The sequence below is a fragment of the Haliotis asinina genome, chromosome 16 (assembly GCF_037392515.1).
Source record: "Haliotis asinina isolate JCU_RB_2024 chromosome 16, JCU_Hal_asi_v2, whole genome shotgun sequence".
NCBI classification, from domain to species: Eukaryota; Metazoa; Mollusca; class Gastropoda; order Lepetellida; family Haliotidae; genus Haliotis; species Haliotis asinina.
Window position 1 is genome coordinate 42494500 of NC_090295.1, and position 16315 is coordinate 42510814.

Consider the following 16315-nt stretch of genomic DNA (forward strand, 5'->3'; position numbering starts at 1 on the left):
ACATTCAAAGGATTGCAAATACAGTATACAGAAATCAGAAGACAGAATGGTCCATAACAAATTCCACACCTACTGTTGTTTAAACGGTCATGAAACCGGCAGCACTAACAGTGAGCCGTCTGCACAACACCCTATGCGAAAACCCCTTTAAAGTGGCACCAAAACTAAAACCGGAACTGTCAAATCGGTTCTGTCAAACCGGTTCCCAAACGGGTCAGGCAGAAAATGGCTACTGGCGTAAAACAACTTTGAAGACCAAAACGGCGCCAACACATATTGACATTTATGTTAGCTAGATAACCTCTCGCAGTCAGTTGAGTGAGTAGACTAGTGGGTAGTTGAGTAGAAAATTGTGTTACCGGTAATTGCATAAAAGTCGGATATCGTAAAAATACCAAACCCGCTACCAGCATACCAAGTTTTGGTTATTTAAAAAAACATGACAATCCTTTACAAGTTAACAAAGTGTCACTGAAATAGGGATTACTTTTATAGGCTTTTGTCAAACTGTCATGTTTTATTTCTTGAATATATTGTTATGCAAAACCGTATTTTTGCTTCATATGAATAATTAGAGCATAAAATTCTAAAATCCAATCAATGAGAGGCAAACCTTTGATATGGAAACAATGTGTAACACCACACCACCATAGAGTCGATTATAGCGGTATCCCGCTGCCGTTATTGTTCTGATTTCTCTATTGATAACAGAAAGAAAATTGAATATAAAACATAGTGCAGTCACAAAATGCAAAATGTCTAGGTGTCGTTTTTCAGCCCTACCTAGTCTCTTCGTAGTCCCACCCATTTGAGGGTACTTGTCCAGCTAACCAGACGTCCTCCCACTCGCTTTTGTATGTTTGATAAGACACTGCGTTGGGGGCATTGTTTGAAGACTGCTTATCCCAACTGGATAAGTGATTCTCATTTTCGGTATAGATGTACAATGTTTAGCTTCTGTGTAAACGTGCATCACAAAAGATTGGTTGACGTCATACATGTTATTATTCTTTTATGTTTCAGGTATCATTACCAGTCTTCAGGAAGAAAATACCCGACGGAGGAAGGTGACTGTTGATCTGTAATACAATGCAGTGTGTGTGCGTGGATGCCTATACTAGCAGATTTACAGCATCTCATTTGTGTGTGTGTGTGTGTGTGTGTGTGTGTGTGTGTGTGTGTGTGTGAATGCTTATACTAGCAGATTTACAGCTTCCCAAAACATGTTTGTGTGGATGCTTGTACTAGCAGATTTACAGCATCTCAAAACATGTTTGTCATTTCAAAACATGTTTGTGTGGATTCTTGTACTAGCAGATTTACAGCATCTACAAACATGTTTGTGCGGATGCTTGTACTAGCAGATTCACAGCATCTCAAAACAGTTTGTGTGGATGCCTGTACTAGCAGATTTACAGCATCTCAAAACATGTTTGTGTGGATGCTTGTACTAGTACTATTTTCGTCCATGCACCTGAATATTCAGACATTTTACAGATTTGTTTCTATTGAAATATCATTGATTGTTTTGTGTACTGGTATACCATCAAGATTCTACCTGACAACACGCAGTGTACCATAAATAGCCTCAACACCGATTCTGATATTGCCTTAGTGCGGACGTTAAGATAGAGAACTGAGTCCATGATATTAAATAAATATGCTGTAGCCTCATCACTTGGGCTAAACGGTTTGGAGTACCTTCTGTGTTGCATGTACCTCTCGTGCAACAGATTGGGCTACACGACAACACAGAGTGTACATCAGACCTTATACCCCTCTTGATACTGCTACAATCTTCAGTGTTTATTCCTTGTTTTGTTCTATTATAGAATATTGCTGAGTGTGGCATAAAACTAAACTTACTCACTCACTATTCTTTATTTTGTACTATTAATACCCAACAGAAAATAGAGGATCTGGAGTCCTTCGACCAGATATCTCTTACTACTGTGGACAGCGGGTTTGTCAGTGAGAGCAGCAGTCTGGCATCCTCAAACAGGAGTTCAATAGTCCTGACAAGTCACAAGCCTGAAATAAACCGTGGTGGCATGGTGAAAGAAGGTTTAAAGAGAATCTTCACACTAGGACGGCGAAAGAAGAAAGGTAAAGGGTTATGTTAGGCTAGTTATCTGCTCTAATACGATCTGGTGGATGTCTTTTTGTAGCAGTGTCACCCGAGCCGGTAGGTGAGTGATGACACTCCAACAAAAAGCCATACATCAGATCGTATTCCCCGAGGGAGAAGCACAGAACGTATTTACCTTACCGCCATGTAAAGTGTACAAAGATGAGATCGCTATGGACTATATGACATGTCACAAATAAAATGACGTCTGCCAATAGAGCAGATTTTTAAAAGAATTGAAACATATTCTGACAGGCTTACAACTGTTAATTAGGCTTAAGCTGAGTATGCAATGGATTCAATGTATAAAACAGCTTAAATAGTCCTCTAAAAATAAATGTGTACATAGTTAATTCAAAAACAGCAAACTTCGAGCACTACATGCGTCATATTACGACGCCATACGATTGTCAGCAATACAGCTTCTCAGCTAAGAGTTTGGCGGTAACCGTGGCAGCGGCTAATATTTTTTCCAAGTTGAAAAAAAACACTTGTTAAATCGTCATCGACCAATTAAGTTAAAGTGTTTTACACCAGGATAAGATAATGGCTGAATAACCCCAGATAGGTTCCAAAGATTGTAGCCACCTGGGAAAATAATCACTGAAACCGTAGTGTGACAGAACGAAGTTTTAATAACCGGGGTCTAGATTTTCGAAGCTCCCTTAGCGCTAAGGTAGTAGTCGTAAGGTGCCATTCATTAACATTAACTTAGGACTATCTTAGCGTTAAGAGAGATTAAAAAATCTAGGCCAGACTACTTGCCCACAAACGATCACAATAGAAAAATCTAGGCCAGACTACTTGCCCACAAACGATCACAATAGAAAAATAAAGTGCGTTATACCATTACTATACCGCTCTACACGTGGATATGCGATACGTGATATACTCATGTTCACGAGTGACATCAAAGTACGTCAGTCAGAAGCTAGTGAATAAGCAAAGAACAGCTTGTGAGGGATGTGGAAAGAAAGGCAAATGGTCCACGTTATTGTATTACAAATGGGGAAGAAACACGTAATTGTGATCCACTGAAGAGGCATTAATTTTGTTTATCATCATTTTGAATTTTACCATGGTAAGTCCAGCGAGCACATGTGCACAATGGTGACCTAGATGCTTGCACCATATAGGGAAGTTTTCTATTTCCCTATAGAAAGGATGACTGATATGCTTTCGCATATGGAGAACGTGTATATTTCATCTTTTGCTTTGCAGAAGTTGCTAGAGATGCATTAAGTTTGTTTATCATCCTTTTGAATGTTACCATTGTATGAACGAACGTGGTTTTAATTTTGGACTGCTTTCAGCAATATTCCAGCAATATCACGGCGGAGGGACACCAGAAATGGGCTTCACACATTGTAACCATGTGGAGAATCGAACGCATGTCATTGTTTTAACCACTTGGCTACCCCAACGCCCGTACGAACGAGGAACACATTTGCGGAAGGACGACTGATATGCTATTTCATCGTTTGCTTTGCAGAAAAGGTTGCCCGTCCTACCTGTGAATTGCCAGTGGAAAACGACGGGGATCAGAATTCTGATACGTCAAAAGGTTTGCCTGGACCAGGTATAGCATTTAAGTCGTTAATACGTGACATTGTTTTGAGGGATAACAACTTTTTTTCATTCTTCATCCAACAGATCAGAGCTGATAAACACCAAAATGAAAGACATTTAACCCGTGAATACATGAAATATCGTTGGCAGGATTTCTTTATGAAATGTTCTGAATGGGCAGATTGACTTGAGGTCTTGTGCTGTAGGGCCTCTGTCATATGTATATGTCTCCTCATTTGTCTTAGGGTAAATTATGTGGATACAAAGGTACTGGACTCATTGAATCGTGGTGGTTTCCTTAATTTCCCAGTGGTGCTTGTACTCGGACAAGGTGCTGTGTTGTCCTGTGTTACAGAAACCTAAGCCCTGGGAAAATACATGTATTCTGACTGGCTGGATTTTGACAGTGGCTTGGGCTTATGGGTGGGGGTGGGGTGCGGGTTTAGGGAGTTTATGGGCTTCAGGTTGTTGATTGTATTGTGATCTATTGCACTTTTGCTTTGGGGTTTCTTTGAGGTTCTGACTTTATTTGGGAGTCTTTTTGAGGATATAAAGAACATCTGTTGGATAAAACAAAACAATGTCACATTGCAAGACGTTGTAGTTAGGAACCATACGCAACTTGTTGAGCCGTTACCAACAGACAGGCAAGACATAAGACCATCCAGTAACGGGTAGACCAAGGGATGCCATGCTAGCTGAAGACTACTTCCGGACAATACATCTGCAGAACAAATTCAACACGGCACGTCAACGGAGGCTACGGCCTTGGGACATCCCATCAGTGTGGCTGTCATCAGACGTCATCATCCCTTTCGTGGAATAGCCTTGAATCGTGAACACCATTAACGCAGGTTTAACTGGGCTGGAACTGTACATGGGTGACGTGAGAGAGTTCTGTTTACAGACGACAGTCGATTCAACATGTTCCAACATGAGGTTCGACTTCATGTTTACAGGCGTAGGGGTGAGCAACTGACAAACTGTGTACAACAGGTGCACCCTTTTGGCAGAGGTGGTGTCATGATACGGGGCTGGATTAAATTTTGTTGTCAGCAGAGAACACAACTTGTCATCCTTCAAGGAAAGACTTCTCAAAGGTACAAAGACGAAGTCTTGAGCCCAGTTAGGTTACCAGTTATGCGAGTGGTTTGATCTTGCAACAGGACTATGCACGTCTGCATACTACCACGCTTGTACAAGATAACATGGACGTCAAATTATTGCCCTGGTCAGCACGATCTCAGCATAGGAATCATGTAAATAGACAGTTGAGACAACTTCAACCTCCACCAGTAAATCGACTAGCGCCAGCCGTATGTAGACGTGTTTTGGCATGTATCGATTCAAGAGGTCGCTACAGACGCTACTGGAGGCTTGGACAGGTCCATAATGTGAATGATCTTTGATCTGAGATTTTAGTTTGATCCAAGTGTCTTGTGCTTGATTCCGTGACCAGAATAATATCGATTGGACATTGATGATCGTGTCCCATGCTTGGTAAATAGTTAAACGTTTGCATACTATTTCTGTCTTATATACCTTGGTGATTTCTTTATGAACCGTAACATCAGATGATAAGATAACAAATCTCCACCATCTGACCATTCAGCTGTGCATAAAAATTTAAAAAAAACAAATAACAAACATCGGTGACATGTGTACACTGGATCACTGAAACTGTCAGACAGACAGACATGTGCTGCTTGATGAGGTGAAGGTGGAGGCGTGAAACATTGGTATGGTTATGGGGTAAATTTGTTCATGTGATATATTGTTGATTCGTATATGAAATATAAGAACATTCTGGACAGTAAGGTTACAACTGCCCTGTGAGAGTATTACGTGATGTATGAGTATGGCAATGTAGTGTGTGTGTGTGTGTGCGTGTGCGTGTGCGTGTGTGCGCGCGCGTGTGTGTGTGTGTGTGTGTGTGTGTGTGTGTGTGTGTGTGTGTGTGTGTGTGTGTGTGTGTGTGTGTGTGTGTGTGTGTGTGTGTGAAGAGTAGACAGTATGGAAGGAATTTTGTAGCTTTTGAGTAATTTCAAAACATAGTACCCCACCACGGTTAACTCCACGCGTAATGTGTACTTGCCAGACACAAATAGGTTCTTCAGTTTAGTTGAATGTTGAATAGTATCTATGATTGTCTCTTTCAAGATGTTTCGAATATTGGAGTTCGAACATCAGGCATTTCCCCTCAGTTCCATCATCACTTGTAACCGTACATAGATTGGGTGACATGATGTTAATGGGTACAACTGAAGTAAATCAATTGTTGATTTAGTGTTCCTCTTTCGTTCATCATTCTGTTATAGTGACACAGACGGCTCTACGAGAGGATACAGACATCCATACTGCCTGCAGTAAAGGCGACCTGAGCCGCCTTAGACGTATCTTATCTGAGAATCTGGAAAACATCAACAGCAGAAGGAAGGACGGACAAACACCCGTAATGACAGCAGCAGGATTCGGACACAGAAGAATGGTAGACATGCTTGTGAGTAAAGGTTCTGCATTACATCTTCTTGACGATAACAAAAACAACATCCTTCATGTGTCGTGTATTGGAGGACATGTGGACATTGTGAAGTATGTCCTCTCAAAGAAGGTTGCAGATATCAACACTAGGGGTCATTACGGGAGGACACCCGTTATGATAGCAGCACGATTCGGACACAGAGATGTGTTTGACGTACTCGTCAGAAAAGGATCTGATGTATCATTAGTGGATGATGACAGAAACAACATCCTTCATGTGGCCTGTATAGGAGGACATGTGGACATTGTGAAGTATGTCCTCTCAAAGAAGGTTGCAGACATGAACAGCAGGGGTCACTGCGAGAGGACACCTGTGATGATGGCAGCAGAAAAGGGACAGAGGGACGTGTTTGACTTACTCGTGAGAGAAGGAGCTGATGTATCATTAGTGGATGATTACAGAAACAACATCCTTCATGTGTCGTGTATTGGAGGACATGTGGACATTGTGAAGTATGCCCTCTCAAAGAAGGTTGCAGACATGAACAGCAGGGGTCAGTACGAGAGGACACCTGTGATGATGGCAGCAGAAAAGGGACAGAGGGACGTGTTTGACTTACTCGTGAGAGAAGGAGCTGATGTATCATTAGTGGATGAGAACAGAAACAACATCCTTCATGTGGCCTGTCTCAAAGGACATGTTAACATTGTGAAGTATGTCATCTCAAAGAAGGTTGCAGATATCAACAGTAGAGGTCAGTACGGGAGGACACCCGTCATGACTGCAGCAGAGATGGGACACAGAGACATGTTTGACTTACTCGTGAGAGAAGGAGCTGATGCATCATTAGTGGATGATGACAGAAACAACATCCTTCATGTGTCGTGTATTGGAGGACATGTGGACATGGTGAAGTATGCCCTCTCAAAGAAGGTTGCAGATATCAACAGTAGAGGTCAGTACGGGAGGACACCCGTCATGACTGCAGCAGAGATGGGACACAGAGACATGTTTGACTTACTCGTGAGAGAAGGAGCTGATGCATCATTAGTGGATGATGACAGAAACAACATCCTTCATGTGGCCTGTATAGGAGGACATGTGGACATGGTGAAGTATGCCCTCTCAAAGAAGGTTGCAGATATCAACAGTAGAGGTCAGTACGGGAGGACACCCGTCATGACTGCAGCAGAGATGGGACACAGAGACATGTTTGACTTACTCGTGAGAGAAGGAGCTGATGCATCATTAGTGGATGATGACAGAAACAACATCCTTCATGTGGCCTGTATAGGAGGACATGTGGACATGGTGAAGTATGCCCTCTCAAAGAAGGTTGCAGACATCAAAAGTAGAGGTCATTACGGGAGGACACCTGTGATGATGGCAGCAGAAAAGGGACAGAGGGACGTGTTTGACTTACTCGTGAGAGAAGGAGTTGATGTATCATTAGTGGATAGGAACAGAAACAACATCCTTCATGTGGCCTGTATAGGAGGACATGTGGACATGGTGAAGTATGCCCTCTCAAAGAAGGTTGCAGATATCAACAGTAGAGGTCAGTACGGGAGGACACCCGTAATGATGACAGCACGATTCGGACACAGAGACGTGTTTGACTTACTCGTGAGAGAAGGAGCTGATGTATCATTAGTGGATGAGAACAGAAGCAACATCCTTCATGTGGCCTGTATAGGAGGACATGTGGACATTGTGAAGTATGTTCTCTTAAAGAAGGTTGCAGATATCAAGAGTAGAGGTCAGTACGGGAGGACACCCGTCATGACTGCAGCAGAGATGGGACACAGAGACATGTTTGACTTACTCGTGAGAGAAGGAGCTGATGTATCATTAGTGGATGATTACAGAAACAACATCCTTCATGTGGCCTGTATAGGAGGACATGTGGACATGGTGAAGTATGCCCTCTCAAAGAAGGTTGCAGATATCAACAGTAGAGGTCATTACGGGAGGACACCTGTGATGATGGCAGCAGAAAAGGGACAGAGGGACGTGTTTGACTTTCTCGTGAGAGAAGGAGCTGATGTATCATTAGTGGATGATTACAGAAACAACATCCTTCATGTGGCCTGTATAGGAGGACATGTGAACATGGTGAAGTATGTCCTCTCAAAGAAGGTTGCAGATATCAACACTAGGGGTCATTACGGGAGGACACCCGTTATGATAGCAGCACGATTCGGACACAGAGATGTGTTTGACGTACTCGTCAAAAAAGGAGCTGATGTATCATTAGTGGATGATGACAGAAACAATATCCTTCATGTGGCCTGTATAGGAGGACATGTGGACATTGTGAAGTATGCCCTCTCAAAGAAGGTTGCAGACATGAACAGCAGGGGTCAGTGCGAGAGGACACCTGTGATGATGGCAGCAGAGATGGGACACAGAGACGTGTTTGACTTTCTCGTGAGAGAAGGAGCTGATGTATCATTAGTGGATGATTACAGAAACAACATCCTTCATGTGTCGTGTATTGGAGGACATGTGGACATTGTGAAGCATGTCCTCTCAAAGAAAGTTGCAGACATCAACAGTAGAGGTCAGTACGGGAGGACACCCGTTATGACTGCAGGAGAGATGGGACACAGAGACGTGTTTGACTTACTCGTGAGAGAAGGAGCTGATGTATCATTAGTGGATGATGGCGGAGACACCATCCTTCATGTGGTCTGTCTTGAAGGGCAGACATCAACAGTAGGGGTCAGTACGGCATGACACCTGTGATGATGGCAACAGAAAAGGGACAGAGGGACGTGTTTGACTTACTCGTGAGAGAAGGAGCTGATGTATCATTAGTGGATGATTACAGAAACAACATCCTTCATGTGGCCTGTATAGGAGGACATGTGGACATGGTGAAGTATGTCCTCTTAAAGAAGGTTGCAGATATCAACAGTAGAGGTCAGTACGGGAGGACACCCGTAATGATGACAGCACGATTCGGACACAGAGACGTGTTTGACTTACTTGTGAGAGAAGGAGCTGATGTATCATTAGTGGATGAGAACAGAAGGAACATCCTTCATGTGGCCTGTATAGGAGGACATGTGGACATTGTGAAGTATGTCCTCTTAAAGAAGGTTGCAGATATCAACAGTAAAGGTCAGTACGGGAGGACACCCGTCATGACTGCAGCAGAGATGGGACACAGAGACATGTTTGACTTACTCGTGAGAGAAGGATCTGATGCATCATTAGTGGATGATTACCGAAACAACATCCTTCATGTGGCCTGTATAGGAGGAGATGTGGACATGGTGAAGTATGCCCTCTCAAAGAAGGTTGCAGACATCAGAAGTAGAGGTCATTACGGGAGGACACCTGTGATGATGGCAGCAGAAAAGGGACAGAGGGACGTGTTTGACTTACTCGTGAGAGAAGGAGCTGATGTATCATTAATGGATGATTACAGAAACAACATCCTTCATGTGGCCTGTATTGGAGGACATGTGGAAATGGTGAAGTATGCCCTCTCAAAGAAGGTTGCAGATATCAAGAGTAGAGGTCAGTACGGGAGGACACCCGTCATGACTGCAGCAGAGATGGGACACAGAGACATGTTTGACTTACTCGTGAGAGAAGGAGCTGATGTATCATTAGTGGATGATTACAGAAACAACATCCTTCATGTGGCCTGTATAGGAGGACATGTGGACATGGTGAAGTATGCCCTCTCAAAGAAGGTTGCAGATATCAACAGTAGAGGTCATTACGGGAGGACACCTGTGATGATGGCAGCAGAAAAGGGACAGAGGGACGTGTTTGACTTTCTCGTGAGAGAAGGAGCTGATGTATCATTAGTGGATGATTACAGAAACAACATCCTTCATGTGGCCTGTATAGGAGGACATGTGGACATGGTGAAGTATACCCTCTCAAAGAAGGTTGCAGATATCAAAAGTAGAGGTCATTACGGGAGGACACCTGTGATGATGGCAGCAGAAAAGGGACAGAGGGACGTGTTTGACTTACTCGTGAGAGAAGGAGCTGATGTATCATTAGTGGATGAGAACAGAAACAACATCCTTCATGTGGCCTGTATAGGAGGACATGTGGACATGGTGAAGTATGCCCTCTCAAAGAAGGTTGCAGATATCAACAGTAGAGGTCATTACGGGAGGACACCCGTAATGATGACAGCACGATTCGGACACAGAGACATGTTTGACTTACTCGTGAGAGAAGGAGCTGATGTATCATTAGTGGATGATTACAGAAACAACATCCTTCATGTGGCCTGTATAGGAGGACATGTGGACATGGTGAAGTATGTCCTCTCAAAGAAGGTTGCAGATATCAACACTAGGGGTCATTACGGGAGGACACCCGTTATGATAGCAGCACGATTCGGACACAGAGATGTGTTTGACGTACTCGTCAAAAAAGGAGCTGATGTATCATTAGTGGATGATGACAGAAACAATATCCTTCATGTGGCCTGTATAGGAGGACATGTGGACATTGTGAAGTATGCCCTCTCAAAGAAGGTTGCAGACATGAACAGCAGGGGTCAGTGCGAGAGGACACCTGTGATGATGGCAGCAGAGATGGGACACAGAGACGTGTTTGACTTTCTCGTGAGAGAAGGAGCTGATGCATCATTAGTGGATGATGACAGAAACAACATCCTTCATGTGGCCTGTATAGGAGGACATGTGGACATGGTGAAGTATGCCCTCTCAAAGAAGGTTGCAGACATCAAAAGTAGAGGTCATTACGGGAGGACACCTGTGATGATGGCAGCAGAAAAGGGACAGAGGGACGTGTTTGACTTACTCGTGAGAGAAGGAGTTGATGTATCATTAGTGGATAGGAACAGAAACAACATCCTTCATGTGGCCTGTATAGGAGGACATGTGGACATGGTGAAGTATGCCCTCTCAAAGAAGGTTGCAGACATCAAAAGTAGAGGTCATTACGGGAGGACACCTGTGATGATGGCAGCAGAAAAGGGACAGAGGGACGTGTTTGACTTACTCGTGAGAGAAGGAGTTGATGTATCATTAGTGGATAGGAACAGAAACAACATCCTTCATGTGGCCTGTATAGGAGGACATGTGGACATGGTGAAGTATGCCCTCTCAAAGAAGGTTGCAGATATCAACAGTAGAGGTCAGTACGGGAGGACACCCGTAATGATGACAGCACGATTCGGACACAGAGACGTGTTTGACTTACTCGTGAGAGAAGGAGCTGATGTATCATTAGTGGATGAGAACAGAAGCAACATCCTTCATGTGGCCTGTATAGGAGGACATGTGGACATTGTGAAGTATGTTCTCTTAAAGAAGGTTGCAGATATCAAGAGTAGAGGTCAGTACGGGAGGACACCCGTCATGACTGCAGCAGAGATGGGACACAGAGACATGTTTGACTTACTCGTGAGAGAAGGAGCTGATGTATCATTAGTGGATGATTACAGAAACAACATCCTTCATGTGGCCTGTATAGGAGGACATGTGGACATGGTGAAGTATGCCCTCTCAAAGAAGGTTGCAGATATCAACAGTAGAGGTCATTACGGGAGGACACCTGTGATGATGGCAGCAGAAAAGGGACAGAGGGACGTGTTTGACTTTCTCGTGAGAGAAGGAGCTGATGTATCATTAGTGGATGATTACAGAAAAAACATCCTTCATGTGGCCTGTATAGGAGGACATGTGGAAATGGTGAAGTATGCCCTCTCAAAGAAGGTTGCAGATATCAACAGTAGAGGTCAGTACGGGAGGACACCCGTCATGACTGCAGCAGAGATGGGACACAGAGACATGTTTGACTTACTCGTGAGAGAAGGAGCTGATGTATCATTAGTGGATGATTACAGAAACAACATCCTTCATGTGGCCTGTATAGGAGGACATGTGGACATGGTGAAGTATACCCTCTCAAAGAAGGTTGCAGATATCAAAAGTAGAGGTCATTACGGGAGGACACCTGTGATGATGGCAGCAGAAAAGGGACAGAGGGACGTGTTTGACTTACTCGTGAGAGAAAGAGTTGATGTATCATTAGTGGATGAGAACAGAAACAACATCCTTCATGTGGCCTGTATAGGAGGACATGTGGACATGGTGAAGTATGCCCTCTCAAAGAAGGTTGCAGATATCAACAGTAGAGGTCATTACGGGAGGACACCCGTAATGATGACAGCACGATTCGGACACAGAGACATGTTTGACTTACTCGTGAGAGAAGGAGCTGATGTATCATTAGTGGATGATGACAGAAACAACATCCTTCATGTGGCCTGTATAGGAGGACATGTGGACATTGTGAAGTATGTCCTCTTAAAGAAGGTTGCAGATATCAACAGTAGAGGTCAGTACGGGAGGACACCCGTCATGACTGCAGCAGAGATGGGACACAGAGACATGTTTGACTTACTCGTGAGAGAAGGAGCTGATGTATCATTAGTGGATGATTACAGAAACAACATCCTTCATGTGGCCTGTATAGGAGGACATGTGGACATGGTGAAGTATGTCCTCTCAAAGAAGGTTGCAGATATCAACACTAGGGGTCATTACGGGAGGACACCCGTTATGATAGCAGCACGATTCGGACACAGAGATGTGTTTGACGTACTCGTCAAAAAAGGAGCTGATGTATCATTAGTGGATGATGACAGAAACAATATCCTTCATGTGGCCTGTATAGGAGGACATGTGGACATTGTGAAGTATGCCCTCTCAAAGAAGGTTGCAGACATGAACAGCAGGGGTCAGTGCGAGAGGACACCTGTGATGATGGCAGCAGAGATGGGACACAGAGACGTGTTTGACTTTCTCGTGAGAGAAGGAGCTGATGTATCATTAGTGGATGATTACAGAAACAACATCCTTCATGTGTCGTGTATTGGAGGACATGTGGACATTGTGAAGCATGTCCTCTCAAAGAAAGTTGCAGACATCAACAGTAGAGGTCAGTACGGGAGGACACCCGTTATGACTGCAGGAGAGATGGGACACAGAGACGTGTTTGACTTACTCGTGAGAGAAGGAGCTGATGTATCATTAGTGGATGATGGCGGAGACACCATCCTTCATGTGGTCTGTCTTGAAGGGCAGACATCAACAGTAGGGGTCAGTACGGCATGACACCTGTGATGATGGCAACAGAAAAGGGACAGAGGGACGTGTTTGACTTACTCGTGAGAGAAGGAGCTGATGTATCATTAGTGGATGATTACAGAAACAACATCCTTCATGTGGCCTGTATAGGAGGACATGTGGACATGGTGAAGTATGTCCTCTTAAAGAAGGTTGCAGATATCAACAGTAGAGGTCAGTACGGGAGGACACCCGTAATGATGACAGCACGATTCGGACACAGAGACGTGTTTGACTTACTTGTGAGAGAAGGAGCTGATGTATCATTAGTGGATGAGAACAGAAGGAACATCCTTCATGTGGCCTGTATAGGAGGACATGTGGACATTGTGAAGTATGTCCTCTTAAAGAAGGTTGCAGATATCAACAGTAGAGGTCAGTACGGGAGGACACCCGTCATGACTGCAGCAGAGATGGGACACAGAGACATGTTTGACTTACTCGTGAGAGAAGGATCTGATGCATCATTAGTGGATGATTACCGAAACAACATCCTTCATGTGGCCTGTATAGGAGGAGATGTGGACATGGTGAAGTATGCCCTCTCAAAGAAGGTTGCAGACATCAAAAGTAGAGGTCATTACGGGAGGACACCTGTGATGATGGCAGCAGAAAAGGGACAGAGGGACGTGTTTGACTTACTCGTGAGAGAAGGAGCTGATGTATCATTAATGGATGATTACAGAAACAACATCCTTCATGTGGCCTGTATTGGAGGACATGTGGAAATGGTGAAGTATGCCCTCTCAAAGAAGGTTGCAGATATCAAGAGTAGAGGTCAGTACGGGAGGACACCCGTCATGACTGCAGCAGAGATGGGACACAGAGACATGTTTGACTTACTCGTGAGAGAAGGAGCTGATGTATCATTAGTGGATGATGACAGAAACAACATCCTTCATGTGGCCTGTATAGGAGGACATGTGGACATGGTGAAGTATGCCCTCTCAAAGAAGGTTGCAGATATCAACAGTAGAGGTCATTACGGGAGGACACCTGTGATGATGGCAGCAGAAAAGGGACAGAGGGACGTGTTTGACTTTCTCGTGAGAGAAGGAGCTGATGTATCATTAGTGGATGATTACAGAAACAACATCCTTCATGTGGCCTGTATAGGAGGACATGTGGACATGGTGAAGTATACCCTCTCAAAGAAGGTTGCAGATATCAAAAGTAGAGGTCATTACGGGAGGACACCTGTGATGATGGCAGCAGAAAAGGGACAGAGGGACGTGTTTGACTTACTCGTGAGAGAAAGAGTTGATGTATCATTAGTGGATGAGAACAGAAACAACATCCTTCATGTGGCCTGTATAGGAGGACATGTGGACATGGTGAAGTATGCCCTCTCAAAGAAGGTTGCAGATATCAACAGTAGAGGTCATTACGGGAGGACACCCGTAATGATGACAGCACGATTCGGACACAGAGACATGTTTGACTTACTCGTGAGAGAAGGAGCTGATGTATCATTAGTGGATGATTACAGAAACAACATCCTTCATGTGGCCTGTATAGGAGGACATGTGGACATGGTGAAGTATGTCCTCTCAAAGAAGGTTGCAGATATCAACACTAGGGGTCATTACGGGAGGACACCCGTTATGATAGCAGCACGATTCGGACACAGAGATGTGTTTGACGTACTCGTCAAAAAAGGAGCTGATGTATCATTAGTGGATGATGACAGAAACAATATCCTTCATGTGGCCTGTATAGGAGGACATGTGGACATTGTGAAGTATGCCCTCTCAAAGAAGGTTGCAGACATGAACAGCAGGGGTCAGTGCGAGAGGACACCTGTGATGATGGCAGCAGAGATGGGACACAGAGACGTGTTTGACTTTCTCGTGAGAGAAGGAGCTGATGTATCATTAGTGGATGATTACAGAAACAACATCCTTCATGTGGCCTGTATAGGAGGACATGTGGACATGGTGAAGTATACCCTCTCAAAGAAGGTTGCAGATATCAAAAGTAGAGGTCATTACGGGAGGACACCTGTGATGATGGCAGCAGAAAAGGGACAGAGGGACGTGTTTGACTTACTCGTGAGAGAAAGAGTTGATGTATCATTAGTGGATGAGAACAGAAACAACATCCTTCATGTGGCCTGTATAGGAGGACATGTGGACATGGTGAAGTATGCCCTCTCAAAGAAGGTTGCAGATATCAACAGTAGAGGTCATTACGGGAGGACACCCGTAATGATGACAGCACGATTCGGACACAGAGACATGTTTGACTTACTCGTGAGAGAAGGAGCTGATGTATCATTAGTGGATGATGACAGAAACAACATCCTTCATGTGGCCTGTATAGGAGGACATGTGGACATTGTGAAGTATGTCCTCTTAAAGAAGGTTGCAGATATCAACAGTAGAGGTCAGTACGGGAGGACACCCGTCATGACTGCAGCAGAGATGGGACACAGAGACATGTTTGACTTACTCGTGAGAGAAGGAGCTGATGTATCATTAGTGGATGATTACAGAAACAACATCCTTCATGTGGCCTGTATAGGAGGACATGTGGACATGGTGAAGTATGTCCTCTCAAAGAAGGTTGCAGATATCAACACTAGGGGTCATTACGGGAGGACACCCGTTATGATAGCAGCACGATTCGGACACAGAGATGTGTTTGACGTACTCGTCAAAAAAGGAGCTGATGTATCATTAGTGGATGATGACAGAAACAATATCCTTCATGTGGCCTGTATAGGAGGACATGTGGACATTGTGAAGTATGCCCTCTCAAAGAAGGTTGCAGACATGAACAGCAGGGGTCAGTGCGAGAGGACACCTGTGATGATGGCAGCAGAGATGGGACACAGAGACGTGTTTGACTTTCTCGTGAGAGAAGGAGCTGATGTATCATTAGTGGATGATTACAGAAACAACATCCTTCATGTGTCGTGTATTGGAGGACATGTGGACATTGTGAAGCATGTCCTCTCAAAGAAAGTTGCAGACATCAACAGTAGAGGTCAGTACGGGAGGA

At 44.2% G+C, this 16315-nt stretch overlaps 1 pseudogene; it reads left to right on the forward strand.

Annotated features, from left to right (window-relative positions):
• LOC137267794 (uncharacterized) overlaps nt 1–16315 on the forward strand; it is a 60648-nt pseudogene that overhangs the window by 42001 nt on the left and 2332 nt on the right.